At 43.7% G+C, this 14,009-nt stretch overlaps 1 long non-coding RNA gene across 1 annotated transcript in view; it reads right to left on the bottom strand.

Moving 5' to 3' along the window:
• The window catches only part of LOC113632308 (uncharacterized), a 44,259-nt gene that overhangs the window by 26,027 nt on the left and 4,223 nt on the right, over nucleotides 1-14,009 (bottom strand). Inside the window, exons 2-3 of the long non-coding RNA XR_003437758.1 lie at nucleotides 5,516-5,634; nucleotides 2,374-2,474 (exon numbers count right to left, since the gene is read on the bottom strand). This is a non-coding gene — a long non-coding RNA (uncharacterized LOC113632308). The remainder of the gene's footprint in view (nucleotides 1-2,373; nucleotides 2,475-5,515; nucleotides 5,635-14,009) is intronic.

Raw genomic sequence — 14,009 nt, 5'->3', positions numbered from 1 at the left:
AACAGTATACACTTAAATGGATTAAAACACCAATTAAAAGGCAGAGATTGGCAGAATGGATTTTTAAAAAACCATGGTCTAACTATATACTGTCCACAAGAGATTCATTTTAGATTTAAAGACATAAACAGGTTGAACATAAAAGAATGGAAAAAGATATTCCACGAAAAGAGTAAGCAAAAGAGAGCTAGAGTGGCTATAACAATATTAGGTAAACAGACAATTAAGACAAAAATACTGAATGGTTATGAAAGACAAAGAAAGAAAGTATATGATGACAAAAGGGCCAATCCATTGAGAATATATTATAATTATAAACACATACACCCTAACAATGAAGCCCCAAAATACAGGAAGCAAAAATTGACAGAACTGGAAGAAGTAGAAAATTTAGTAAGTGGAGACTTTGATAATAGCTTCAATAATAGCTAGAACAACTAGACAGAAGATCAACAAAGAAATAGAAGACAAACTACACTACAAAACCAACTAGACCTAACAGGCATCTATAGACGTTACACCCAATAACAGTAGAATACACATTCTTCTCAAGTGCACATGGAACATTCTCCAGGATGGACAGTATGCTGGGTGAAAAAAACTTGTCTCAATGATTTCAAAAGTACTTAAATCATACGAAGTGTGTTCTCTAATCATAATGGAATGAAATTAAAAATCAGCAACAGATGAAACTTGGGAAATTCACAAATATGTGGAAATTAAACAACACAGAAAGAAAACTGTAAAATTCATATTTCTGCAATTTTCTCATTCTCTGAACACCAACTAGGTGCCCAGTTACTTCTATTCTGACACCATCTATTTGGAGTTAGCATCAGACCCCACAGGTCCAGGGGCTCAATCCCACAGACTGCCCTCACTGCAGACACCAGTCACAAGGACCCGGTCCTCAGGCTACCAACACTTCTGCCCAACTTGGCTGCAAAGTCAGGGGTTCCCACAATCCCTTTCTCAGTTTCAATAAGCCACTACAACTCACAGAAATCAGGAAAGGGCTTTACTTACTGTTACCCGTTTCTTACAACTCAGGAAGAGTCAAATGGAAGAATGCATAGAAGAAGGTACTGGAGAGAGAGGAAGGGCAGAGCTTTCATGCCCTTTCCAGGTGCACCACCCTCCCCCAATCTCGATGCGTCCACCGACCCAGAAGATCTCTGAACCCCATCGTTTAGGGGCTTTTATGGAGGTCCCATTATGTAGGCACGATCGACTAAATCACTGGCCATTGGTGAGTGAACTCCATCTCCAGTCTGTCTTTGCTCCCGTGAGTTCTGGGGATGGGGCTGAAAGTTCCAGCCCTCTAGTCATAAGGGTGGTTCCTCTGTTGACCAGCCCCCATCCTGAAGCTGTCTAAAGGTCTACCAAGGGTCTTCCCTGGTGGTCCAGTGGTTAAGACTTCGTCTTCCAATGCAGGGGGTGTGGGTTGATCCCTGGTCGGGGAGCTAAGGTCCCCTATGCTTCGTGGTCAAAAAACCAAAACATAAAACAGAAGCAATATTGCAACAAATTCAATAAAGACTTTAAAAATGGTCCACATCAAAAAAAAATCTTTAAAAAACTGCATTAAAAATAATAATAAAGAGTAAAGGTCTACCAAGAGTCACCTCATCAACCTAAACTCAGGGATGGTTGAAAAGGGCTTGTTATGAGGAATGAAAGATGCTCCTATCGCAGGAAATTCCAAGGGTTTTAGAAGCTTTGTGCCAGGAACTGGGGACAAAGACCACATATATATTTAAAAATATACCACAGGTCTGGGGATCCTAACAGTTAAGAGATGCAGCACATGACTAGAGCCCATTCAGTCATTAATAATTAGTCCGGTCCAGGATCCATATTGTATGAAAATGTCTCCAGGGTGAGGCCCCTCAGGTTTGCAGCCTTCCACTCCATCTCATCAGATTCTAAAAGCAGGAGTGCTGTCAGCAATATCTGCTTTTACCCTTTTAGGCTCCTGATAAATTGAGCTGAGAGACAATGTCATCTCTTGCTCTGAGCCTCTTTTGAGGTATTAATGTAATATTGGATTTCCCTTATTTCATAACTCTTTTATTTGTTCCTCTACCCTCGGCTACTATTCCTCCTTCTCTCTACCTATACCCAAACTTTTCCACCTTTGGAAGGGACATTAGGTTTGGCCACTGTGCTGGTTTAGACTGCAGGCAGCAATACTAGTCTAGCAAGTACCTCTGCCCCAGCGCACCCTGAGTCACATAGGGAAGGGTTATAAGATTAGTGGGCTATTTCTAACACCAGGCAATACAGTTGCATTCACTGTTAACCCCAACTTTTTTCAGATAGGGTGAAGGTACAACATGTACTAGGAACAAAGACCAAACACACATATCCTACTATATCAGAGTCTTCAATAAGCCTTTGTGGGAAATCTTTCATAAGACTTCAGAGGATATCTCTGGAATGATCCATCCATCCAAACCACACTCCTGGGAAAACTGTAAAGAAGGAAAATTGAAATGAGCCAAAACCTTTATGCCCTTTTAAAACTCTACAGATGGATTTAATTCAGTCTCTTTCTCATGGGATTCTAAATGTGTTCTTACTACTCCGTCTCTGTTTTCTGCTTGGGTTGAAGTCTTCTCTTATTGTAAAGTAACTTCTATGACAGTAGCAAAATTTTTTTTAGTATTTATGTCTCCCACTTGAAGAAAACTCACCTAATTTGTCTAGTGATTAAGGAACCCAATTCACTGAAATTGTAGTTAAGGAACTCTCTAGGGCCCTGTCACACGTAAGCTTTGCTGCCTTATCACCAATAGTCCTCAGAGAAAATTAAATGAATAAATGGTAATTTATGAAACTACCAGAGCAACTCTGGCTACTACAGCCAAAGGCTCTAATGGCCTTTCGGGTCACTCCAGCAGGAACTCATAGACAATCCCCACATCTGCTGCTCGCTGAATACTCCATGTGTCTGTGGATCTCACCCTCATCCTTGACTCTGTTCTTGTACAGTCCAATATGGCAAAAGGTGATAGAGGGTGAATGCAGAATATCCCAGTTTATAAAATGGGTCCAGCAGCTTTTCCAAAAGGTAAACTATAGGAACCTCTGCATGACCTTCATCCCAGAGACTTTGGCTTATTGAAAATCATACCAATATAAGACTGTCTTGAGCATCACTGGGATGTTACCAGAAACAGAAGCATCATGAAGGAGACCATCTTCCCAAGAGCCTCAGACTACACAGCAGGTGGCTATCTATGAGCAGTTTCTACCCAAGACCTGGGAATCAGGATGCAGGCATACCTGGAGTAAGTGACTGCCAAACTCTTCTTGGTCTCTTTCTCTTCCTTTGCTTGGCTATCTTTTCTCTCTCTGTTAGTTTAAACCTCTTATTGCTAAAGTGAAATTCATAAAGTTTCTTCCCTTAATCTTTGTTACTTTGGGAAAATGAGAAAGATGAGCAAAGAGAGTGTTACACAGACCCGTTAATCTAGAATCTTATTTCTCTATAGACTCAGGGGCCAGCAGCTTGGGTTCTCGGTGAGGACCCTCTTCCTGTTTACGCACAGGCATCTTCCTTTTTTTTTTTTTTTTTTTGTGGTACGCGGGCCTCTCACTGTTGTGGCCTCTCCCGTTGCGGAGCACAGGCTCCGGACGCGCAAGCTCAGTGTCCATGGCTCACGGGCCCAGCTGCTCCGCGGCACGGACCGGGGCACGAACCCGTGTCGCCTACATCGGCAGGCAGACTCTCAACCACTGAGCCACTAGGGAAGCCCCTGCACACAACCATCTTCTTGCTGTATCTTCACATGGTGCTGAGCAGAAAGAGAACAAGTTCCTTCCTGTCTCTTCTTATAAGGGCACTAACCCCACCATGAGTGCTCTACCCATATGACATAATTACCTCCCAAAGGCCTCATCTCCAAATTCCATCACATTGGAGATTAGGGTTTCAACATCTGAATTTGGGGGGATGTAAACATGCGGTCCATGACAGCCAGTATTAACAGGACTGAGAGGCACTGTTCAAGGTCTTCTGATAAATCTCATGCTAATACTTGTCTCCACAGTCATTTGCTATATTCTCCTCTGTGCAACCACTCACTTGTCAAGTGACTGGAGTTACAAAGGCAAAAGTCATGGGAAGCTTGGGTGCCTGTTCTTTGCAGAGTCTGAGATAGCAATCGTCAGGAGTAACATAGATCTAGTGAACTGAACAAACCAAGATGTGGTAAGACCTAGATATGAGACTCAGTATCCATGTCGACCAAAATTAGGGACTGCAAGACCCTGAAAGACTAGAAAATTTCCACTGAGAACCTGGCAGGTGTTTGTCCCAATGGCTCTTCTGCCCAACCCTCTTGCACAGGACTTTAGCTCCTATCAGCTTTCCCAGCACTGTAAGCAAAATCCAGATGGCTAGATATGGCTGCTAATCTTCAAGAACAATTCTTCTCTATTCCCAGAACGATCTGAATTTTGACAGACCCCTCTTGCTGAAGTCCCGTAAAACAGCCTACTCGGGCTTCCCTGGTGGCGCAGTGGTTGAGAGTCCGCCTGCCGATGCAGGGCACACGGGTTCGTGCCCCGGTCCGGGAAGATCCCACATGCCGCGGAGCGGCTGGGCCCGTGAGCCATGGCCGCTGAGCCTGCGCGTCCGAAGCCTGTGCTCAGCAACGGGAGAGGCCACAACAGTGAGAGGCCCGTGTACCGCAAAAATAAATAAATAAAAATTAACAAAAAACAGTCTACTCTTTTCCCCTAAACTGACTGCACCTCTTGAGATTTCTCATGCCAGGTGTTCTCAAATAAAGGCTCATACTTAGATTCTGTGGTTCATTTTTTTCTACATAAACAATAATTAAACTTTCCAAAATGCCTGAGGGATGCCTAGGGTCCTTTTAGAATCACCACCTGAAAGTCTGATTATGGCAAAGTTGAAGAAACAGCAGTTTATCAAGCCCTGAAGGAGATAATTCAGAAGTTAACACCAAAGCTGTCACAGGGAGGAGACCCACACGTGTATGGAGACTAACTTACTTTCTCTTTTCCCACCACAATCCATTGATCTATGCCCACAGCTGTGCTCGCTTAACAGGAACTATGGCAGATGCCACATAAGCAAAACCGCAGAACCAGCCAGAGCTAGAAAGGCCCAAGATGGGGACAGTCAACTGCCCTGAACCGGCTCCAGCCTGACCATGAGGGCAGCGCCTGCACAGAAGAGCCCCAAAGTGTCTAAAAGTTGCCTTTGCCCCTTACCATGCTAGGACCTCCGCCCAAAGGTGGGACTTGCACGTTGCCAGGCACAATTAGTCCGTGTGCAAGGGAGCTCAAGGGACTGCACATGTTCCAGCTGTTTCTGGAACTTTCCGCCCCTTTCCCAGAATTCTGGTGGTGCACCCACCTCTTACCCCTTAAGTTTCCTGCTCTCCCCAACACCCCAGCAGGGAGAAGGGGTCTTCAGAGCAGGAGCTCTCCCTTGCCCACTCCTTGATCAACAAATAGTTTCTCCTCTGCTTTGCCAAACCTGGTCTCGTTCAATTGGCACCGTCGGCACTGGGCAAGGAAAGGACCCAGTCGGAGTCCACCCGATCCGAGACGGTCGTGACAAAGTCGAATGAATCAAAGAATGAAGAAATCCAAAAGCTGGAAAGCAGAATGGAATGGTTTATAAATTGTGTTTGAGGGCCATCGTCTGCCAAACTTTTGGGCTGCTAGTCATTTGTGTCCCTTTTAAAATAGATTCCTGGGTTCCACCCCAAATCTACTAAATCAGCACCTCCAGGCGAAGACCTGAGAACTAGCATTGAATCCAGTGTCTTAGGTGGTTCTTATCATCAGGGCAGTTTGGAATACGTTGTTGTAGCACTGTGTTTGTAAACAGAACTGGTCCTTGGAGCTTTTAAAATGACAGCTCCCAGATTCCGCTCTGAATATGTGCACCTAAACTAGTAGTGAGGGATATACGTGTGTGATTTTTTTTTTTTTTTTGCGGTACGCGGGCCTCTCACTGTGGTGGCCTCTCCCGTTGCGGAGCACAGGCTCCAGACGCGCAGGCTCAGCGGCCATGGCTCACGGGCCCAGCCGCTCCGAGGCATGTGGGATCTTCCTGGACCAGGGCACGAACCCGTGTCCCCTGCATCGGCAGGCGGACTCTCAACCACTGCGCCACCAGGGAAGCCCCACGTGTGTGATTTTAAAACTCTTCTCAGGTGGGGCTTGGCACTGCCTTCCCTGGGAACTCGACAGGAATGCAGACTCTCCGACACCACCAGGACCTGAACCAGAATCTGACCTTTAACAAGATTCCTAGGTGACTGGTCTGCATATTAAGGTTTGAAAAGCACTGCCCTGGGGTACTTGGAGGTGCAGTATTCTAATTCTGATTCCTAACGTTTATGTAAGACAAGTGCAGCGCCCTCCGGAGGGGAGGCACCGAGGCACCTGTGAAGAGGAGCCCACGTGCCTTCTTGGGCTCTGGGTAATATTTCATTTGAAACAGTTTTTGCTGATGAGAAAATTGGAAACAGACGAAGGTGAAGTGATGTTGTAGAAAGAAAACTGAAGTAGGAGTAAGCAAGATTTGAGGTTCAGAGTTTAGGGTTTACAATATGACTTGAAGGAATGTTGGGGGACGTGTTTGGAAACTATTTGCAAATGGTTTCTTCTTAGGGTGTTTGCTTATTTGAGGCTACTGGGAGAAGGGGTTCATGGCCAAAGACACCCAGGCTATCCTTGGGGTTCCCCGCTGCTCTCTGGTAAACTGCGTCATCTCCCCAGATCTCCATTTTGACTTTTGTAAACAACGAACTTCGGCAAGGGACAAGTCCCTTTCACCTTTAAGATTGAGAAACTGGGAACAAGGGACCTTTTTTCCTGTACTGAAAATTAAAATCAAGTTTATTTTTAAAGTTTCATTTGTAATATTACCTTTATTTATAACAAAAATGACTGGCCTTAGAGTTCAACTCTCTTGTTTGCTGTCCCACAACTTTTCTGTATGATTTCATATCAGTAATATAGTTGAGGAATTTCTAGCTACTTTTTGATCTCCAGGAAGAACGAATGAACCTGTAGTTTTCTGAGTGTTTCCTCTGGGCCAATAATAAATTCTTCATGTAAGTTTCATGATTCTCTAGTGAAGTAAATGTATTATGTGGAAATAAACAAAGGGCACCCAGATGAGAATGAACAGAGGTATTTATTGGGAGTTTGCTCTAGCAAGGGAATCAGCCAGCATCTCTTACTTTGGGCAGAGACCCACAGGGGCATGAGAGTCCCCAGGTGAGCAGTGATTGGAGATTGCTGGCACCGGAAGCAGGAGGTGGGCTGACTAGAGTAGGGCATCTTATGCTTTTGGTCTGAGGAGCATTTTGCCTTTCTCCGGTAGCTCCTGAGTTGGAAGTGGGGCAAATATTAAGGAAGCTGGCAGTCATTGACCTCATCTGATCATTCTGGACTAATAGCTGCAGAGGTTGTGATTTGGCTTCTGGGACTGCTTGCTGCCAAGGTTGTGGCTCAGAGTCTATTGTCATACAGACTGGTCATTGTTCATTTGTATATTCAGTCTCTTAATATGAAACTGTTGGAAAAAAGATAGCATTTTGTTTGTTTCTAAGAATAGCTCCTGTCACAAGCCACATTTAAAATATATTTTGAAGCAGAGAAAATATAGAGCTAGTCTATCTTAGACAACTTTCGTTTTTAAAAGACATAAGAACCATGTCTATTGAAGACCAAGTTTCTTTCTTTTTTTTTGTAATATAAAGCTTTTTAAATTGAAGTATAGTTGATTCACAATGCCATATTACCTTCTAGTATATAGCAAAATGACTCAGCCATATGTATATATATGAATATATATATTGTTTTTCACAGTCTTTTATACTATAGGTTATTATAAGATATTGAATATAGTTTCCTGTGCTACACAGTAGGACCTTTTATTTATCTATTTATATATGAAGACCAAGTTTCTGATCAAATATTACCTTAATTACCTCTCTGCAATCTGATCCGCTTGATCAGTAGGTAAGTGTAGGGCGAAAAAACAACTAAACTAATTCTGGCTAAACTAAGCCAGATCCCAGTTACTACAGTTCCTCTCTCTGTTAATGATGCATGTAGGTGAACCAGATTCCCAAAGTTAGAACTTAATTATAAGCCTTCTTATATGGTTAACTAATTCTTTAATTGATCAGCCAATTATTTAATTAAAGGATAATTATCCTCCAAAGGGCAAAATTATTACTCCCATACAGATATTATGAAACGAACGTGTGTAAAATATTTTTAAAAACTCATTAATGAGGAAGCTGGTGTCAAAGAAAAACCATCATGGAGGCCACAGTTTGAATATACCCTAAGCAATCACACCTAGCCCCATAACCAAAGCTTCACCTGTCCTGATCTCCCCCAGATGCTGACTCTGACCTTAAACAAAACTTAAGCTTTCTTCACATCAGCATGCCCTTACAGCTTCCTAGCCCATTAGCTCTAAACAGGTAAGCTTGTGCGATGCTACACTCCCTGCAAGAATGTAAGTTTCTATTAACCAATCGCGATAGAAAACAACATCCTTCCTCATTTAACTGAGCTGTAGCTGCTGAAAGTGAGTGTCTTACCCCTTCTGGTTTTCAAGTCTCCCAGTTTGTGAAGTTTTTCTTGCTCAATAAAATATTCATATCAAGTAAAGCTCTCTGAATTTTTTTGTTTTTGGCCGCACCTCGCTGGCTTGTGGGATCTTAGTACCATGAGCAGATGTCGAGCCCAGCCCCGGCAGTGAAAGCGCTGAGTCCTAACCACTGGACCGGCAGGGAATTCCCTCTGAATTTTCTTTTGACACAGGTAAGCTGTTACAACCAGTTCAAAGAGGACTCCAACAGATTCATTCATAGAGCAGGAGAATTGAAATGAATCTGCAGATGGAGGCAAAACTAGCTTCTTTTTCTGTAGAGCAGGAGAGAAGGAAACTGGACAGGACAAGATTTACATGACTATGGTTGGGATTTATTTAGGATTGCTATAAGCTGTCTACAATTTACAAAGTTGTAAAATAGTTCCCAGAGAATCAGACTCGGATGACTGAGAGAGGCTGTAGGCTAAACAATGCATAGTTTTCCATTAAAACAAAATTTTCCTACTACTGTTAGAAATTCTAACCTCAGAGATTCTTATAGTTTAATACCTCTATTCCCAGCCTAATTTTTCTTTATTAAATAAGGTAATAGTTTATGAAAGCTTGTGCAAATGGTAGTCATTACACTTTAAGAATTCTGAGCATATCAAATAAAAACCCAAGGATAATTTCCAATTAGTTACCTAAATTTTATTAAAAGTTCTTACATTTTTTTTTCTCCCCAAGCTATAAAAGCCTGATGATGTTCAAAAGTAGCAACAGCACTATGGGCATAAAATAATTTGAAAAACTTTAAACAAAGTTTTAGGGAACTAAAGCACTATGGCAAATTCTAACTACCATGACTATCAATGTAATATTAGTTCATAATGGGAAAAATGGGCTGTGAGTTGAATATCATTCCTAGTGAATTAAGCTAGGATATCTTTTCTCTTCCACTAAAGAAAGATTTCAAAATCCAAGTCAGAGAGAATGTTCTTTGGGTTATTATTAAGGGATAACAACCTTGAATCCAATCTAATTTGTTTATTTCTTAGAGTAAATCATTGATTAATTCATTCAACAAATATTCATTGATACCCTAATATGGGCTCCACCTTGCACTAATGGGCAGGAAATAAAGCAATAAATAAAATGGACAAAATCCCAGCCTTCAATAAGCGTGTGGAGGGAACTTCCCTGGTGGTGCAGTGGCTGAGAATCCGCCTGCCAACTCAGGGGACACGGGTACAAGCCCTGGTCTGGGAAGATCCCACATACCGCGGAGCAACTGAGCCCGTGTGCCACAACTGCTGAGCCTGCACTTTAGAGCCCGTGAGCCACAACTACTGAGCCCTTGTGCCACAGCTACTGAAGCCCACATACCTAGAGCCCATGCACTGCAACAAAGAGTAGCCCCCGCTTGCCACAACTAGAGAAGGCCCGTGCATAGCAATGAAAACCCAACACAGCCCTAAAATAAATAAGTAAATTTATATAAAAAAAAAAAAGCATGTGGAAATAAGTCATAGGAGAATGCAAGTTAAAAACCACAACGAGATCCCACCCCACAGCCAGCAGAATGGCTAAAATTGAGATGGCTGACACCACAGTCCATGATGTGCAGCTCTTACACACAGCTGGTAGGAATCTTAAAATGTTATAATCATTTTGGAAAACTGTTCAGTAGTTTCTTATGAAGTTAAACATACACCTACCCTATAGTCCAGCAATTCCTCTCTTAGTTATTTACCCCAAAGACATGAAAACATATGCCCACAAGAAGAGTTCTACAAGAATGTTCATAGATGCTTTATAGCTTTATCAATAATGGCCTCAAACTGGAAACAACACAAATGTCAATAATCAGAAAAAGAGGTAAACAAACTGAATTATGTTCACACAGTGGAATGCTACTGAACAAGAAAAAGGAGCGAAGGACCACCGCAAGCAACAACGTGACTGAATCTCAAAAACATGCTGAGCAAAAGAAGCCAGATACAAAAGGGTACAAACTGTGTAACTCCATTTATATGAAACTCCAGAGCAAGGAAAGCTAACCTATGGTGATAGACATCAACACAGTGAGTGGGTGGATGTGTGAGACTGACTGAGAAGGGGCAGAAGGGAACTTCCCGGGGCAACGGGAATGTTCTGTTTCGATAGGTGTGTGTTACATGGTTACGTGCATTACATTTACCAAAATTCTCATCAGATTGTTCACTTGAGATTTGTGTCTTCAGCCTATGTGAATTAGACCTCAATTAGAAAAAAGGGAAAAAGGAAACAAATTTCTGTCCTCACGGCAAGTCCCTGTCCTCGTGGGAGTTCAACAAGCCAAATAAGTGATGAATGTCTATGGAGAAAAACAAAACTGGGGGGCTTCCCTTGTGGCGCAGCGGTTGAGAGTCTGCCTGCCAGTGCAGGGGACACGGGTTCGAGCCCTGGTCTGGGAGGATCCCACATGCCGCAGAGCCACTAGGCCCGTGAGCCACAACTACTGAGCCTAGGCGTCTGGAGCCTGTGCTCCGCAGCAAGAGAGGCCGCGATAGTGAGAGGTCCACGCACTGCGATGAAGAGTGGCCCCCGCTTGCCGCCGCTAGAGAAAGCCCTCGCACAGAAACGAAGACCCTACACAGCCAAAAATAAATATTAAAAAATAATAATAATAAATTAAAAAAAACAAAGATGGGAAATTGTTTGCAATTTTAAATAGGGTGGTCAGACCTCATGGAGATGGTAGCATTTGAGCAAAGACTTAGAGGAGTTGAGGGGTAAAAATCCTCAGCAAAGCACTAGACAACCAAATTCAGCAGCACATTAAAAGGATTATACACCATGACTAAGTGGGATTCACCTCTGGAAGGCAAGGATGATTCAAATACAAAAGTTGATCAGTGTAATACACCACATTAACAGAGTGAAGGGGAAAACCACGCCATCCTCTCTTTGATGCAGAAAAAGCATTTGACAAAAATCAAGGATATGAGGGGTTAGTTGTACACACGTCTAAGACAAGACCAACCCAGACTGTTGGTGGAGCAAGTGTGAAGACCCTGAAGCAGGAAACAGCAAGGTGTGTTTGCAAAACATCAAGACTGTAGGCGGAGGGAACTCCCTGGCATCCAGTGGTTAGGACTCCGTGCTCTCACTGAGGAGGGCCCGGGTTCAGTCCCTGGTGGGGAGAAAAAGATCCCACAAGCCTCGCAGGACAGCAAAAGCAAAACAAAAGTTGGTCGAGTGTATTTGAAAAGTCGTCGAAAGGTGAAGGCAGTAGGAGTGGATGTCAGAGAAGGGGCTGGGCTGGATGTGACGGGAATGGGCAACGGGGTGATGTCGGAGGGTTCCAGTGGAGCATCGACAGGACCTAACTTCCTTTTAAAAGGATCACTTTGGCTTTTTTTTGCAAATAGACCACAGGGAGCAAGGGCAGAAATCAAGGGGTTGGTTAGGAGACCATCACGATAATCCAGGCTAGAGGTGATAGTGGCTTGTACTAGAGGGAAGTGCTGCAGGTGGTGAAGAGAGGCCAGATTCTGGGTATATTTTGAAGGTAGAGCCTACGGGTTTCCTGGGGGGTTAGTTGTGGAGTGTGATGTGTGTGTGTGTGTGTGTGTGTGTGTGTGTGTGTGTGTGTGTGAGAGAGAGAGAGAGAGAGAGAGAAGGAGACAGCCAGAGATGGAGAATGTGTCATGGGAGATACCAAATCTTTCCTAAATTTTAGGCCTTAACTCGTTTTTTCCTTTTTTCTTTTTTAAAGAATCAATTTTATTTATTTTTGGCTGCGTTGGGTCTTCGTTGGTGCGCGTGGGCTTTCTCTAGTTGAGGCAAGTGGGGGCTACTCTTCGTTGCAGTGCACGGGCTTCTCATGCGGTGACTTCTGTTGTGGAGCACGGGCTCTAGGCTCACGAGCTTCAGTAGTTGTGGTGCGCGGGCTCTAGAGCGCAGGCTCAGTAGTTGTGGTGCTCGGGGTTTAGTTGCTCCGTGGCATGTGGGATCTTCCCGGACCAGGGATTGAACCCGTGTCTCCTGCATTGGCTGGCAAATTCTTAACCACTGCGCCACCAGGGGAGCCCCAGGCCTTAACTTTTATCAGTGAGAAGTATTCCTGCCACATCCTACAACTAAACAAGTATACCAGTGTGTGGTCAAATTGTGGGTGAGAATCTTTGCTCTTTATTATTTTTTTATTTTTACCACTTTAGCTCAGACGCACCTAAATTACCACTAGATGGCACTATAGCTTTAGTTGGCTGAGGATTTCACTTCTCAGTGGGCGCGCAATCCTTTCTACAACAAACTGGTCTTAAAGGGCCAGATGCCGGAATTTTTAGGCATGACTTAGTGACCGGTGTTTAAAAGGTAGCCTAGGGGGCTTCTCTGGTGGCGCAGCGGTTGAGAGTCTGCCTGCCGATCCAAGGCACACGGGTTCGTGCCCCTGTCCGGGAAGGTTCCAGATGCCGCGGAGCGGCTGGGCCGGTGAGCCATGGCCGCTGAGCCTGTGCGTCCGGAGAGGCCACAACAGTGAGAGGCCTGCGTACCGCAAAAAAAAAAAGGGGCACAAGACACCCATCCAGGGTCAGGCTGCCTCAGCATCCGAGCTCCCATTTAGGAAAGTAAAGCCCCACAGGTCATTTTGATTGAAGATGCAATTTCAGCACACTCACTCAAAGGAAGTAGAATCACAAGATTTATTATTACTTACAGACCCCAGAAGCAAGAGGGTGCAATGAGCTGGGGGAAGGGAGAGCCGGGCGAGCAGGAGATGGAGAGCAGGGTAGCAAGCACCTATTACTCATGAGGTAGTTGGGCAGAGGTCACTAACTTTCAGCAGGCTTAACCCAAAGTGGTTATTTTAAAAGGTGCCCCGGGAAACACAAAGCGGGTACTTACTGTGGGTATCCTCGACTCAAGTTTTTTTCTAAATGCTCAGACTCTAGGTGTGAGTGGTGTTTTTATACTGTAAAACGACTAGGCCGCAACTCAGAAAAATGAAATTGTTTTCCTCAACACATGGAAGGAACTGGGATTCTCATTCACTGATGATGGGAATGGAAAATGACAACCCTTTTGGAGAAGGTTTGCAGTTAATCACACCACCATGTGATCGAGCCATTTCACTCCTAAGTATTTGCCCAATGGAAAAGAAAGCATATGTCCATACAAAGACATGTGCACAAATATTCAAAGCAGCTTTATTTGTAATAGCAAACAAACAACCCCCCCCAGATATTCATCAATAGATAAACGGATAAACACATTTTATATATACATACAATGGAAAACTACTTAGCAATGAAAAGGAGTGAACAATTGATGCATGAAACAACAGATGAATCTCAAAATAATCATGTTGAGTGAAAGCAAAGACAAAAGAGAACATACTGTATAACTGCATTTATAT

This window comes from Aethalodelphis obliquidens, unplaced genomic scaffold (genome assembly GCF_003676395.1).
Source record: "Aethalodelphis obliquidens isolate GAN/ISIS:26980383/991018 unplaced genomic scaffold, ASM367639v1 scaffold36, whole genome shotgun sequence".
Taxonomy (NCBI): Eukaryota; Metazoa; Chordata; class Mammalia; order Artiodactyla; family Delphinidae; genus Aethalodelphis; species Aethalodelphis obliquidens.
Note: the sequence above shows the minus strand (reverse complement) of the source record. Positions and strands in the feature narration are given on the sequence as shown.